Genomic DNA, 16640 nt, shown 5'->3' with positions numbered 1-16640 from the left:
GCATAAGTGTTTTCAAGCTTCACTGCTGAATTATCCTGCCTCTAGTATTTAGACTACAATCCCAAGTCCGAGATGCCTCAACCCGCGGGATTGTTTTCTCTCTATCTATTGTAACAGTTTCCTTTAGTATCTTGAAGCACTTTAAAGTTTCTTCACCATTTTCTTTAATTATTCCTGATGATCTATCATTGACCCTGCAGGTTCCAAGAATCCAGAATGGGAGAAGAAGCCAGTGAAGAAGGACAGTTGCCATTTCTAATGGGAATAAATTACCATCCTTTAAAAGCACAATGTTGAGAGACGGATTCTCTGAGAAAGTTCAGCATTTGCTCTCAAAAGCATTTGCCTCTGGTAAGAGTACATTTAATGCACATATCTGTTGCAGCAATAACCATTAAGGATGAGTATTTTACATTCAATGTTATTGTTACTTGTGTCTCAGTCTTCACATCCATGCAATCAATCAGCTTCAAGGGCCTGTGAAGGAGTCAGATGGAAACTATTTGTATCACTTTCTATTTATTAGTGAGACAGTAAGTAGCTTGATTCAGTCTAAAACTCTATTTTTCAGTCTGCTGTAGTAAAGAAATGAGGTGGATAGTTGTCACAAAAAGTACTTAATGAAACAATTTGCGATGTTGCTAAATAATTTAACTTTATGTATTTTTGACTAAAATTCACTACTGTTAATAATCAGGAAAGAATACAATCTGCTGTGTTAGCAATTGTACTAGAACATTTCACAAAGTCTTAAGCAAAACATTATAGACAGATGTTTTGGACACTCCCATCACACTGTACGTCCTGACACATACACAGATCTCCATGCAGACATGTATGGACATGCGCACCTGACCGGTTTGGAAAAGCTAGAGGTAGAAGAACCTTAAGACTGTGTGGTTCAAAATGAAATAAGGTTGAGGCAAATGAGACAAGAGGGATAAGATTGTTCTGTGTGATATTAAAAGTAAACATGCTTAACTTAAATGAATAAACGAGGGTAAAAATCCACAGCTCTTTCAGCACATTACTGCTGGAATTCTGCAGATTACATTGGAAGGGTTGCAAATTAGGCTGGACCTGTGTTTGCTGGGTTCTGGTCTTCTTCCCAGTTTGCATGGGGAAAGGGAAGCTCTGCTCACACGAAACAAAAACCAGAGAGATGGGGGTCAGGTGCCCCAGGCTGAGAATTTTTGTGTTCCTGGTCTATCATATGCCAATTAGATCACTGAGATGAAGTGATATCAGACATCTGAGCCTTTCAGTCGGTGAGAACAGCACCATGCCGATATGATGAAAGGTTCCATTCCAACGTCAAATTGTCATTCAGAAGCTAACTGACCTGCTGAGTTTTTCCAGCATTTTCTGTATTTAATATTTCTAAAATATGCAATTTTTGTTTTCATCTCTAGAAACTGACATGCTCTTTTATGGACCTTACATAGATGATAATCAAACTCTGGTACTGCAATGACCACCTCTATTTAAATCCTTAGGCATGGAGTTAGATGCTACTCCAGGCTGTGGAAGCATGGTGTCAGCTGTACAGCTCCTTTTATGTGCAAAGCTTATTTATATGCTTTTTCTTACGGTAGTTGAGGGGAAGTGTTGAGGGAGAAACAGTGATTAGTAGGCAAGTGAGTGTCTATGATGGATTACAGCAATGTAATGCTTCGTTTCACCATCGATTGCCACACAGAGGAAAGATAATATAGAGCATCCAAGCAATCGATGAGTACAGGTCTTCCAGCATGGCCAAGCAGCACTGCAAAAGAATTACTGAATGTTTAGAATTAAAGTTAAACCTAAGTAAACGCAATAGAAAGGTTCATTCGCCATCTCATTCAATGAACTTTCTATTGTGCTTTTCTTCTTCAGGCTGATTAGTTGTGTAAAATTCTTAATTCTTGTTCTTTTTCTCAATGTGGAAGCACTGTGATACAATTTTTATGTCAAGTTTAAATCCACCTAACAGAGTCTGTATTTCACATGGCCTGGAGTTCCCCTGCATTTGCTTTTAGATATTGCTGCAAAAAAATTAGGTGGCTTCAAAGATCATGGAATTTTGGACAGAAGTAACTTACATGCATAATTACAATACACCCGAAACTCATAAACAAAAACAGAAAATGCTGGAAAAGCTCAGCAGGTCTAGCAGCATCTGTGGAGAGAGAAACAGACTTAACATTTCGAGTCCATATGACCCTGCTTCAGAGCTGAAGAGAAGTGGGAATGTGATGAAATTTATGCTGTTTAAGGGGGGTGGGTCAGGTGAAGCTGGATAGAAGGCCAGAGATAGGTGGGGACAAAGGAGGGATTGACAAAGATGTCATGAACTAAAGGACAACGGGAGTGTTTTGGGTAGTAGTAAGGGCTAAAGAAGGTGCTGATAGTGACATAAAGGTAAGAAAGCAGAATGTGATAATAACAGAACAAGGGTAAGCACTCTGTGAAAGAACAACATGGAACAAGTAACAGATGGCCCTGTAGGAAATGGGATGGGGGGAGGTGGCGGTGGTGGGAAAAAAAAGGATAGAAAATGGGATAGAAGGGAGGATAGAAAAGGGGATAAAACCACATATAAATGGAACACCTAAAACTCTTCACTTTTTAACATCCGTTCATCAAACCCTCCATCCAGACAAATCTCTGCCACACAGAAGCCTTGCTCCGACCCACTAATGCGAATAACCTCCAATTTTTTTTTTTATTTGTTCTTGGAATGTGAACTTCGCTGGCTGGGCCAGCATTTATTGCCCATCCCTAGTTGCCCATGAGAAGGTGGTGGTGAGCTGCCTTCTTGAACTGCTGCAGTCCATGTGGTGTAGGTACACCCACAGTGCTGTTAGGAAGGGAGTTCCAGGATTTTGACCCAGCGACTGTGAAGGGATGACGATATATTTACAAGTCAGGAAGGTGAGTGACTTGGAGGGGAACTGCCAGCTGGTGATGTTCTCATCTATCTGCTGCCCTTGGCCTTCTAGAAGGTAGTGGTTGTGGGTTTGGAAGGTGCTGTCTTAAGAGCCTTGGTAAATCCCAGCAGTGCATCTTGTAGATGGTACACACTGCTATTGTACGTCGGTGGTTGAAGGAGTGAATGTTTGTGGATGTGGTGCCAATCAAGTGGGCTGCTTTGTCCTGGACGGTGTTAAGCTTCTTGAGCTTTGTGGGAGCTGCACTCATCCAGGCAAGTGGAGAGTATTCCTTCACACTCCTGTCTTGTGCCTTGTAGATGGTGGACAGGCTTTGGGAAGTCAGGAGGTGAGTTGCTCATCGTATGATTCCTAGCCTCTGACCTGCTCTTGTGGCCACAGTATTTATATGGCTAGTCCAGTTCAGCTTCTGGTCAATGGTAACCCCCCAGGATGTTGATAGTGGGGGTTTCAGTGATGGTAATGCTATTGAACATCAAGGGGCGATGGTTGGATTCTCTCTTGTTGGAGATGGTCTTGCCTGACACTTGTGTGGCACGAATGTTACTTGCCACTTGTCAGCCCAAGTCAGGATGTTGTCCATGGACATGGACTGCTTCAAGAATTATACATATTCAGATAGCGTCTCTAAGCATTTCAGTCGCAGCAAGAAACAAAATCTCTTTTATAGTCTTTTATTTGAAATTTTTGCCTGTTTTGTAAAACTCATCTTTGCTGCAGCCTGCTCTCTCTTTTCTGTTTCATTTATTACATTTTTATAGCGTAAGAATAAGTTACACTAATAATTAAAGATTTTCCCAACTATGCTGCACCTGATGTGCATGAATGATTGTTAAATGTATTGAAACTGTGGATGGAATTTTCAGTGCCCATTGGCGTTGGGTGACCTGGTGGGCAGGAGTAGAGAATATGGCAAGAAGGCCAAAAATCGGTTTCACGGCAAGAAACCAGTTTATGATCGTCTGTTCCGCCCATCAATGGCGGCCTGCGTTTCCCGCCGACACATGTTGGAAACTTCATTGTAGTACACCTGCATATCATTATAAGCCCAGCTCGCTGGAAACATTCCCCCACCCTGGATCAACCCAGCAACAGCATTTATAAGGCATGTAGCTGGTGAACTGCACTTCGAGGGGAACAATACTGTACAGTGAACAGTAAAGTTGTACAATGCTCACGAGGGTCCCCTGTTGGACCTCAAAGTTGAGATGCCATGCATTCAGGCGAGGGCACAGGAAAGTCACGTATTCCTGGCTGGCTGACACACTGTCAGCTGGGGCAAGGGCTGCACTCCAGTTGATGTGTGTTGGGGGTTGGCAAGGGCTGCATGTGGTTGAGGTGGCTTGGCAGGGTGGGGGAAGGGCTGCACTGTGGGTGAGGTGGCAGGGTGGGGGAAGGGCTGCACTGTGGGTGAGGTGGCAGGGTGGGGGAAGGGCTGCACTGTGGGTGAGGTGGCAGGGTGGGGGAAGGGCTGCACTGTGGGTGAGGTGGCAGGGTGGGGGAAGGGCTGCACTGTGGGTGAGGTGGCAGGGTGGGGGAAGGGCTGCACTGTGGGTGAGGTGGCAGGGTGGTGGAAGGGCTGCACTGTGGGTGAGGTGAGTTGTGGGGTGGGGGAAGGGCTGCACTGCAGTTGACAAGAGTTGGAGGTGGGTGTAAGGGTTGCACTGAGGCTAATGTTAGAACACAAGCACGTCTGGGGTGGGGATGAGGGAAGCAGAAATACATTAGGGAATCTTCATATAAAGTGACCATTCCTCCGCAGCTGAGACAGCTCAGATGCAGCCACATTGACATGCTTGGAGTCGGGCCTCTAGCTTATCTGCCCACTCAAGCAATGCAGAGGCCTGGAAGTGACACCAAGTGCTCCAGAGCTTTTCACCCCTCGGGTACAGACTACAAACTAATGAGCATTTTAGTGGCCTGCAGATCAGCTGGATGACTGGGCATGTTGTAAAATCTCCTTGCTAAAGCTGGCCGTGTAGCAGTCACTGCTGGAAGGGTCCACAGCCCCTTTGCAATGTCACCATCCTGGTTTGGACCATTTGAACCCCCATGGTTCAAGCTAACAGTGCAGCCTTGCAGTGTGGGTTAAGAGAATGCCTGCATCTGAGCTGAGAGCACAGCATGCAGTCCAGTGGGCAAACCTGCCACCAATTGGTCAGGTGGAGTGGGGCAGAGGTGGGTGGGGTTTCAGACAGCCATGCAGCACACTATTCTCTGGCCATCCAAGTGGCAGCCAGCACTCTCCGGGGTGCATTAAGGGGCCTTCAGACTTAACCACTACAGGTTCTTAGTACACCCATGCTAACCCACATATCTCTCTTTCATCCTGCAGGAGGAGTATATCAGGAGCATGGAGCCTGGTGAACTAGCTGTATGCCTCATGGCTTACAGGGAGCAAAGACAATGGAGAAGAGAGCGACAGTGACACGTGGCTGGGCAGAGGGAGGAGCAGCACCCTCAGGAAAAAGGCGCAGATGGGGCTCCCGCGCATGCTGCTGAAGAGCCACAGTGAGCCGTCACTGGTTGGTGCCGAGCTAGACCGAGGGTCTATAGACACCGCCTGTCATTCCTGAAGATGACCGAGATGTGTTTGTGGTGGTCGCTCAGCAGCTGAACAGCGAGTAGAAGCTCTTGTGGTCGACGTAGTTGACCACTTGTTGCCACGGAGATCTGAGCGCCACGTGAGTGCAGTCAATGGCATCCTGCACCTACGGACAACCTGAGATCTGGGCAAATCCCAGCACACTTACATCCTGGATTTCCTGATCCTGGGAAAATGGACAAAGTTGCACGACTTCATGAAGATGACGAAGATCCATAACCTCATGGACCCATTTGTGCATGGAGGCTTGTGATATCTCACAGAGGTCACCTGTGGAGCCCTGAAAAGAGCTACAAGAGTCACTTGCATGACCACTGGCAGTGGATGCCCTCCATGACCTCATGCACCAAGTCCTACAACAGGTAGCAAATGTGACAGATCAGTTCCCTAGGCATGCACAATCTTCAGTGACACTGGTTCTCGGTTCCAGGAAGCATTGATGACTCCCACATTCTCAGTAGGTCTCAAATCCCTGACGTTTTCCAGGGTCCACAGAGGCTGCAGGGATGGCTCCTCGGGAACAAGGGCAGAGGACGTGGCTGAAGACACCCGTGCAGCGGCCTCAGACTGCAGCAGAGTGAAGTTATAACGAGGCTCATGTTGCAACTTACACCTTGGAGCAAACCATCAGGATGCTGAAAATGAAGTTCCGGTGCCTGGACCTGTCTGGTGCAGCCCTATAATACAGTCCACAGGGGGTGTCACGCATCATCGTCACCTGCTGCGCCCTTTACAACCTGGCACTGCAACGGCGAGAGGAGCTGGCTGAGGAGGAGATGGAGGAGCTGCACTTCTCCTCCGATGAGGAGGGCATCGATGGGAATGAGGGTGAAGAGGTCCTTGAAGGCGAGGATGAAAGCAATGAGGCCATTGTACTGGCCAGACAAAGCAGGTGCACTCTGGAGGTCCTCATAACTTCATGAAGGATGATGATGACATGCAGTGAGGATCCTCCATAGATCCTTATGTGAATGTCTGACTCCTGTCTGGCTGATGGCACCTTGCTTGCGCTCTGTGAACAGGGTCATATCATGGAGTTGCAGTGGAGAAACTTTAGCTTCTCCTGATCTGATGGTATCCTTCATGAGCTGAACCCTTCAGGATCACACTGTCACTGGACACGGATGCTGATGAAATGGGGGCCAGCCGCACCTCAAAGGTGCTGGAAGCACACACAGGGAATGACAGAACTCTGTGCTGCTGATCCAGAGCATTCTCGCAGCAATGATAAGCCCCATCGAGGTGCAGGCATGACTGATGTGTCCAGTGATTGTGAAGGCACACCATCAGTGTGCTGGGAAGGTTGCACAAAGCACAGGGAAGAGGCCTTGGCCTGGGTCACCTGCCTTTATCTTGTGCAGGGACCAAGGTTTCACATCAGAGTGACGTGAACATTGCTCATCAGAAGAAAGAGCCAGAGGCAAGGAGACATTCTTGGGAGTTTATTTACAATAGTGAACATTTTGATTAACATCCATGCCCAGGCTGTGCTACTATATCTTTTTAACCTTCCTAACCCTGCTGCTAGGTCTTGGTGCTCCCCTGGCTTCCATAGTGGATGTGGAGGCAACCTGCCAGTCTGTGATGACCTTGACGGGCATCCCCTGGAGGGCCAAGACCTGGAGGGCCCCGGCCTGCTTTTGGGGTCCTGCTGTGTGGCAGTGGCACCCTCCTCAGGCTGTGGAGCTGGATTTGCTGGGGTCACAGGAAAAGAGGATTCGGATGGGCTGGACACTCCCAGAGTCACCTGGATGATGACCCCAGGTTGTGCACCTGCTGATCCTCCTCCCTACGGGTGCCCAAGGGCCCCTGGCTGACTCTTTGAGGAGAAGGGGTAGTTGGAGTGAGATTGAGCTGCACTGCACCCCTTTCACATTGACACTTTTAGAGACCAACAATGGCATCAGCGATGGAGTTCAGCCCAGGCAGCATTGCAGGACAGATGTTCTGGACCAAGGTCTCCATGGCAGCTGCCATCCTATCAGTGTTGACCTTAGTGCATTGGCATACTGGCATTATCACCTCAGACTGAAGGCGGAGGGACTCTATTAGACATTTCTCCATGAGACTGTGGCCGCTCACTTTTGTTGTGTGCCAGCTTGTGCTGCATTAATACAGAGGGAGAGAGTGTAAGCAGGATGTTTGCCAGGCTAGGTAATAAGAATGCCTGGCATGTGTGGGTGCTGAGTAGTGTCACGGGTGTGATGAAGACAATATCGATGAATATGAGAGTGAATGGTGATGTCCCTTGAACTGGAAGTGAGTGAGATCCCTGTGGATGTGTGATGGGTTTGTGAGTGTGTGAGTTGAGAGTGATGAAAAGAGTGACTTACCCTGGTGGAACAGGGGAGATCATTCATCCTTTTTGGTTACTGGATGGCTGCCCTCTTTTGCAGGGTGTTTGCCCTGACCGCTGCTGCCACCGCCTCCAAAGCCAAGTTGGTGATGTTGCTGCCCATCCTGCGACCAGAACGGGATAGACAACATCGAGGCGGGCCTCCATCAAAAGGCGGTCCACTTAATTGCCTATTGAATTTGACACAGAAAGGAAAGTCTTGTAATATGCGTGCAAGTACCCTGTTAGAATCATAGAGTGGTTACAGAACTGAAGGAGGCCCTTTGACCCATCATGTATGTGCTAGCTCCCTACAAGACCAACTTAGTCCCACTCCCCTGTTTTTACCTAAAACCCTCAATTTTTTTTTGCTTCAGATAATCATCTGATTCTATTCTGAAGGCCTTGATTGAATTTTCTTCCACCACACTCTCAGGCAGAGCATTCCAGACCCAAAACACATGCTGCTGTTATGATATGGCAGGTGGTATTTGCCAGGCTAACCAAATCCACAAGGGAAACTTGGTCACGTTATCACAACAACTTTGCAATTTGTATTTATTACAAGAAGGCTTATGCACTAAAGTTAGAAGTGATGAGTCTACCACCACCTTTAGAGATTTTAAGAATTAGATTAAAACATTTATTAGCAAAAGAAGAACAAACTTAAGCACACACGCGATTACAGTTACACTGTTATAACAGTTCCCAAAATTTCCACTTAACCAGACTTTCAACTACACACCCCCTTTAAGGCAACAGTCCAAATAGATTACAAATTTATAAAGTCATCCAACCATATTAGCACAAGCACCCACAGGACAATGGACTTCCAAAGGCTTTTAACACAACTTTGGCTACTGGAACAGCAAACTTCTGCAGGGTGGCTAGAAGCTTTATCCCCAAGTCTGTTTCATACAGTCACCCTTCCAGATCTCTCATGACCACACCTCATACACCCTTCCATCCTTCTTTAAATATATTTCTCCCTTTCTGATCTGTAATTCCCATTGTTTCCACTTGTCTTTACAAGTTACTTCTCTCAGAATATAAATTTTTTTCTTGTTCTCATTATGGCCGGCGCTTTTGGGAAAAATCAAGGTAATAGCATTGCCTTATTTATCTTCTCAGTTGTAACATTTTTCCATGTCCCTGTGAAAATCAAATACCTTTCCCACTTATTTAAAAATGCAAATTTCATTCACACTGTCTCTGCTGATATTTCACCCTAGCTTTAGTCATCTCCATTTCAAAAGCCTGTTTTACACCTCACTTCTTTGATAATTTAAACCTTGCAGTCTAATCGTCTCTAGTTTAATTAAATTAGCCACACACATACACACACACACACACACACACGCACACTCACACACTTAAGCCTACTTTAAAAATATCCCACAATAATATTAGGAAAAATATGATAGTTTCTTGACACTGCATAACAGGTTTTCCCTTATGTCAATGTTGCTTCTTTTGCCAATCACCTTTCTATCGATGTCCTCTGACACTTGGCCCTCTGCGAACAGGAGCAGTTTCTCCCTATCTACTCTGTCCAGACCTCTCATGAGTTTGAATACATCTATCGACTCTCCCCTTAACCTTCTTTTCTCCAAGGAGGACAGTCCAGCTTTTCCAATCCATCAATATAACTGAAGTTTCTCATGCCTGGAACCATTCTCATGAATCTTATCTGCAGCACCCTCTATAGCGCCTTCACATCCTTCCTGAAGTGTGGTGCCCAGAATTGGATGTAACACTTCAGCTGAGGCCGACCTGTGTTTTAAACAAGTGCATCATGGCTTCCTTGCTTTTATACTCTATGCACCTATTTATAAAGCCCAGGGTCCATTATGCTTTATCAACTACTTTCTCAATGTGGGCAGCCGCTTTCAATGATTTGCGTACTTACACCCCAGGCCATCAGCTCCTACACCCCCTTTAGAATTGTACCCTTTATTTTACATTGCTTCTTCTGACAAAAATATATTACTTCGCATTTCTCTGCATTAAGTTTCATCTGCCACTTCTCCGTTCATTTTGCCAACCTGCCTATTTCCTCTTGAAGTTTATCACTATCCTCCTCACCATTCACAATAGTTTCGTATCACCTGCAAATTTTGAAATTGTGCCCTCTACACGAAAGTCATTAATATATATCAAGAAAACCAGTGGTCCTAACATTGATCCTTGGGGAACCCCACTATATATCTTCCTCCAGTCCAAGGAACACTGCACTCTGTTTCCTGTGATTTAGCCAACTTTGTTTCCATGCTGCTACTGTCAGTTTTATTCCATGGGCTTCAACTTCGCTGACAAGCCTGTTATGCAGCACTTTATCAAATGCATTTTGGATGTCCATGTATACCACATCAACCTCATGACCCTCATCAACCCTTGCTGTTACATCATCAAAAAAATCAAGCAAGTTAGTTAAACACAATTTTACCTTAACAAATCTGTGCTTTTCTTTTGTTGAAATCAATTAAACTAAATTAGGAAAAACAAGGGACAAAATAATTGCCCCTTAAGGCAATGCTGCAAACAAAAAGTCAAATTCTAAAGGAAACTTACAAACATTAGACCAAAATGTGATAAAGAGGGGCTATAAAGCATCTCAGTTCCCACAGGGCGCACTCAGCACGGAATGCCTTTATCGTGCCCATGAGTATTCCTCCTACAGGGACACCCCACTGCAAACGTAGCCAAGGAAGAGGGGAAGAGTGTCGGGCTGGACAGTCCTCCTCGGTCACCTGCTGCCTGGACCTGTTGATGACCAGCCTGGCAAGGCCCAGCAGCAGTTTAACAAATCTGTGCTGGTTTTCAATCTCGTATCAAGTGTTAATTACTACCAATTAACCTCTCTACTACTGAAAATGAACTATTATTAGTGTGGAGTCTCATTCCTTCAGGTTTATAATTTTCCAGGGATATTCTAAATGTCAGGTTTTCTTTTACCTTTCATTTCTGTCCTTTTTTACTTCCTCAATCCAAACTTTCTTTCCCAGTCTTTTCTCTGTACCTGATTTGACATTGCATTCACTGCATTTAATTCATCTTCCAACTTTGTCCTTCCTGTATTTATTTTCAAACCTTAAATATTATTAAGGAGATGCCCTATTGGCCACTGCACTGTTAACATCCTGCGCTTTCAGCAACTGAGTGGGCAAATGTTTCTTGATCTGAAAGGTGCAGCAGCAAATCTAACTAATGCCAGATGCTATTTCATGCCCTATTACAGGAAAATCTAGCTATTTCCTGTTCCTAGCTTCTAGGAGTCTTCTATTAAGAGGATATGGATTTTCCTAACATGTTGCCTCAGAGTCAGAGGTTGTAGGTTCAAGCCCCACTCCTGGGACTTAAGCATGTAATCAAGGCTGGCAGTTCAGCTCGATACTGAGGCAGTGCTGTACTGCTGCTGTTCTTCAAGTTTGATGCTTAACCCATCTGCCATCTGCCCTCTGCCCCCTCAGGTAAACAACCCCATAGGACTATTCAAATAAGAGCAGAGAGATCTCCTGTTGTCGTGGCCAATATTTATCCCTCAAACAACACCATAAAATCAGATGACCTGGTAATATATTTCATAATTGTTGTGATATCTTACAGTGCACAAATTAGCTGCCATCATTTCGACATTAAAGTCACTTGTAAAACACTTTGCAACATCCTGAAGCCGTGAAATGCTTTAGAAATGCAATTGTCACTTTCTAATTTGTGTTTCAGGGAAACTGACTGATGTAGAATACAAGCTCCCCCTGCAGATAATTCCAGTATTAACCCTCTGTGAATTTGTGGCTGGTCTGCAGGCAGTGAATGATGGGATGGGTACAGCTCAGCCCAATGTACTTCAGCCAAGCATTCTAACACAGCGGCTGTATTGAGATTTAGAAGATTCAAAATCCTCAAGTTAGTATTCTAAGCTTGAAATTAATGAGGCTAATGCATTGACAGGGAGCTGTACTTATACCTTAAAGATCAAATTTTAACTCTTGAGAGGTGTTGCAGGAGACCTGGTCCATTTTAACAAATCAGTCTCAACATCGATGGCAAACTGTCTGCTTGAAATGCGCACACACAGCCTGGTAACTATTGGCTACCCCAGAGGCCACCCTGACACAGGGAAGATGGGGGGTAAAGGGGTTAGGAGAGGAGGGAGCCCAAGGTAGCAGTGGTTCAAGCTTTTTTTAATTGGGTCTGGAAAAAGAATCCTGTTCTTCCTGGCCCATCAAAAATATTTTTTGCAATTAGCTGTAAAGTCCTCTGCTCTTTATCTGCCTGATTTCACTGAGCTGACTGGCTGCAGAGGACTTTCTAGCACCCAGCAAGCCATTTAAACAGTTTTGGGGTGAACCCTGATTTACATGGTATTTACAAAGTTTAGGTGAATGCCTCAATTGCTCAACACAATAATGGCAATTAAAATGGCCTTGGAGGGAGTTAAAACTCCCCCTTCATAAAATTTCAGCACCAAAGGTAGCTATTCTGTTCTTCAACTGAAGCTATCACTCAAGTCCCATTTCCCAGTATCATTCCTCAATGTTTTTGAAGTACTTAGTCAACTCCATTTCAAAATGAATAAATTCCAGTCCATCAGCAGAAAAGGAGAAAGGGAAGATTCTTGATCAGTGGTAGTTGTTTGGACAAGATTGTGTTGAAGGGATCAGTAATCTTTAAGCATTGTATGACAGTTCTCTTTCGCCAGCCTCCTCCCATACCTTTTGGATGCTATATTACATTGACTGTCTCTAGCTTCTTCCCACATTGAATACTATGGAATGTCATCACCGATAACCAGGATATTTGAAGATTTTGTCACTTGGTCTAGCAGAACCTGTAGATTTTCTTCAGTACTGCACAAGATTTGGACCTTCAGATTTCTGAGCAATACATATTTTGTACCAATTAAGTGGTTCATTTGATTCTTAGTGATTGACTCAGCATCAGGGTTATATCAAATTCACAGCAGAGGAACAGGCTATTCAGCTCAATCAGTCTATGGTTATGCTCCACATTAATTACTTCCTGCCCCTACTTCATCTCATCTTATTAGCATATCTTTCTATTCCTTTCTCATTCATGTATTTATCCGGCTACCCCTTAAATACACTTATGCTACTTTTATCAACCATTTTTTGTGGCAGTGAGTTTCATATTCTCATCACTCTCTGGATATTGGCTTGATTAGTGACTATCTTATATTTATAGTCCCCTAGTTCTGGTCTCCCCCAAAAATGGAAACTTTTTCTCTAAATCTACCCTACTGAATCCCCTTCAAAATTTTCAAAGACCTCCATCAGGTCATGGCTCAGTCTTCTCTTTTCTAGAGAAAGGCTTCCCAGCCTGTTCAGTCTTTACTGATAATTAAAATCCCTCAGTTCTGGAATCATCCTTGTTAATTTTCTTTGCACCTTCTCCCGTACCTCGATATTCATTTTTTTACATAGAGACCAGAACTGTTCACAGTAACTGCAAGTGTGGTTTGACCAAGTTTTGAAACAGGTTTAACAGAAGTCCTCAGATTTTGAGTCATATTCCATAAGCTTGCATGGTGACCACTCATCCAGTATTGACCAGCTTAGGATCCTTTAGTGAAAAAAGTTGAAAGATAAAGGGCTGGATTATATGCTCCTTTGCCAGTGGGTTTGAAACCAGGGGCGGGAGGGTGGGGGGGGGGGTGGGTGGTGGTGGGCATATAAAGACCAGCAGACAGCCTGCCTGTTGCCTACCTGCTTGTTCCTGCTCCCACCACAATTTTACTAGAGGCAAGTGTTGGGTCAGACAGCCTGCTCACCAGTGGGCCAATTGAGGCTCTTGGGTGGAAAATTAATGCCCATTCAGGGGATTCATTGTGCTGCCACTGGGATTTAACTGGAGAGGCTCATGCCCACTGTGCGGGCTGGTGGCAGGCAGGGTATCCTCCTTAATGGGGGCCTATTGGAGGACCACCCAAGGTGTAACCCAACCCTTCATTCCAGATTCCTGTCCTCCTACAGCCTCTTAAACCTCAGCTCCCCAGCCCCCTCACTGCAGCCTGACAGCTTGTCATCTGAGGAGACCCCAACTCACCTGCTGGGCTGATTCCAGCACAGCTTGCCTCCTCAAGCCCCAAGTGGCCACCGGCCCCAGTGGTGCTGCCAGCCTCTGATTGTCCTTTAGCTCTCTAAGGTGGGACTTGCTGATCCAGAAAGGCGGAAATCTCAACTCTGGCCTATTAAAGGCCAAATGACGGCTTAATTGTTGAGTTCCTTCTGTCAGGTCGCTTTGCTCAGTGAACACGGTTGCACACCTATCTACTGATGTGTGAGATGGTAAACAAGATACTGCCGATGCAGAGACCAATGTAAGATGAAGTACATGCTATTTATTAACATAAGTAACAGAGTACTAAGACAAGTATGCTTCTCAAACCAGACCCTATTCTAAACTGCTGATTAACATTGTAATGCATGCTACACAGCAATTGTACACATACAATCATGTGGTCAATCTGCTTACATTCTCTTAAAGGTGTATTGCACATCAGATTGCCACATCCCTCACCCTTTACTTGAAAGTACAATTTAAAATCTTTACAATAGATCAACTATTTACATCAATAAACTATTTACAAATTCAGTCTCTCTGGAGGCTTCTTCAAATATGTCGAACATTATAGTTCTCGGACTTCAGATGGTTTATCCGAGGTCTCCTCCTCAGGAGACATCTGTCCACTGGGCTCTCCAGTAAAAACCTGTAAGTTTGCCTCTTTGACTCTCTCAAGCTCAATGCATCCTACAGGCACTTCCCAACCAAGTAGAGTTCCTTCCACATGTGGTTTAGACTCCAACTGGAATGCTTGGCACATCCTTTCTTGTAGATCTGTTTCCCTTTTTCTGAGATGATCTGCATGTCTCCTAATTATCTGACCTTCAACCGATATATGATAGGAAAGGGGTCCTGTCACTGCACGAAGTTCACCTGATAGCCATTTGGGCTCATCTCCAAAAGTTCTTTGTAAAAATATTGTCTCCCACAGCGAAGTTGCTTTCCCAACTGTGGTAATTGTGCCCATTTTTCTGGACCTCCTGACTTCTCTCTACCTTCCTCTAAGTTCAGCCTCATGAGACTCAAACATGTCCTGAGACATCAGTTCATTAATAACTCTGTAAGGGTAATACCGGTTGTTGTGTGTGGCGTGGTCCTATAGCTGAGTAGGAAACGTGATAATCTAGTTGCAATAGAGTCTCCATCCAGTTTTTTCCTTGCGGACTTGAAGGTCTGGACTGCCCTCTTGGTCAAACTATTGGAAGCAGAGTGGTATGGCAAGGTCTTAACATGTGTTATGCCATTGAGACTTGTAAATTTCTGAAATTCCCCACTGGTGAATGCCATTCCATTATTGGACAATATTATCTCTGGTAGTCCGTGTATCGCAAAACTCTGACGTAATCTGTCTGTGGTGACAGCAGATGTGGGTAATCTCACCTCATATATATCCATCCACTTCAAGTGAGCGTCCATATTCAAGTGGAATATTGTGCCCAAAAAAGACCCCACATAGTCAATGTGGAGGCGGACTCATGGCCTTCCTGTTCATTCCCAGGGATGCAATGGAGCAGAAGGGGGCAATTTCTGTACCTATTGGCACTGTATGCAGCTCATGACTAAGTTTTCGATTTGTGTATCAATCCCTGGCCACCGTAAGTAGCCGTGCGCCAACATTTTAATTCTAGATATGCGGGGTGAGCACTATGCAATTCAGTCAATAATGGCTCTCTTCCTCTTGGAGGTACAATGACTCTCGTTCCCCACAGCAAGATGCCATCCTGGCAGGTGAGCTCATATCTCCTGTTAAAATAGGGCTTCATTTCATCACACTTTGGCTCATTAGGCCATCCCTGTAAGACTTGTTCCCTTATGTGAGACAAAACTGGATCGCGGACTATCCACTCTCTTATTTGTTTGGCATGAACTGGTAACAAATCTAGAAAATTTAATAACAAGACAAGTTCTTGAGGAATTGGGATGTTCACGTTGCTGTCTTTTAGGGGTAATCAGCTCAGGGCATCGGCACTTACAATCTGGCTTCCCGGCTGGTGGATAAAAGTTTATTTGTGAGCAGTTAGATTCAGTGTCCACCTTTGGATGCCTGCAGAGGCAATTGGAAATATTGCCTTATCTTCCCCCAAACAAGCCTAGTAGTGGCTTGTAATTGGATACCATGGTAAAATGGCAACCATGGATGTATTGGTGGAACTTCTTAACGCCAAATACAATGGATAAGCCTTCTTTCTCTATTTGTGAGTTTCTTCATTTTGTAAAACTGAGTGCTCTTAAGACGTAGCCAATGGGCCGTTCAGAGCCATTTGCCATTCAGTGGGAGAGTACTGCCCCTACTCTGTAAGGGGGTACATCGCAGGTCAAAATTAATTCTTTCTTTGAATTGAAATGTACTAACAGGACCAATGAATGTAGTAAGTGCTTTACTGTTGTAAAAGCTTGTTGCTGTGGAGCTTGCCAAGTCCACCTGTGGTTTTTCTTGAGTAAACCGTATAATGGAACCAATACTGTTGACAAATTTGGGAGAAAACGGCCATAGTAGTTAATCATTTCAAAGAAGGACTTGAATTCTGTGGCGCTTTTCGGTGCTGGCGCCTCACGAATAGCTCTCATCTTGTCTTCTACTGGGTGAAGGCCCTGCGAGTCAACCCTATGACCCAGATAGATCACATTTTTTGCTTGGAAGATACATTTGTCTCTTTTTAAACGTACTCCAGCTTCTGAGAAA

At 44.8% G+C, this 16640-nt stretch overlaps 1 protein-coding gene across 1 annotated transcript in view; it reads left to right on the top strand.

The window, feature by feature from the left end:
* Positions 1–327: 327 nt before the first annotated feature.
* Positions 328–16640, top strand: part of LOC121293025 (sodium- and chloride-dependent GABA transporter 2-like) — a 73139-nt gene continuing 56826 nt past the window's right edge. The window contains exon 1 of the mRNA XM_041215604.1: positions 328–351. The gene's annotated coding sequence lies outside the window, so the exon portion shown is untranslated. The remainder of the gene's footprint in view (positions 352–16640) is intronic.

This window comes from Carcharodon carcharias, chromosome 21 (genome assembly GCF_017639515.1).
Source record: "Carcharodon carcharias isolate sCarCar2 chromosome 21, sCarCar2.pri, whole genome shotgun sequence".
NCBI lineage: Eukaryota > Metazoa > Chordata > Chondrichthyes > Lamniformes > Lamnidae > Carcharodon > Carcharodon carcharias.
Note: the sequence above shows the minus strand (reverse complement) of the source record. Positions and strands in the feature narration are given on the sequence as shown.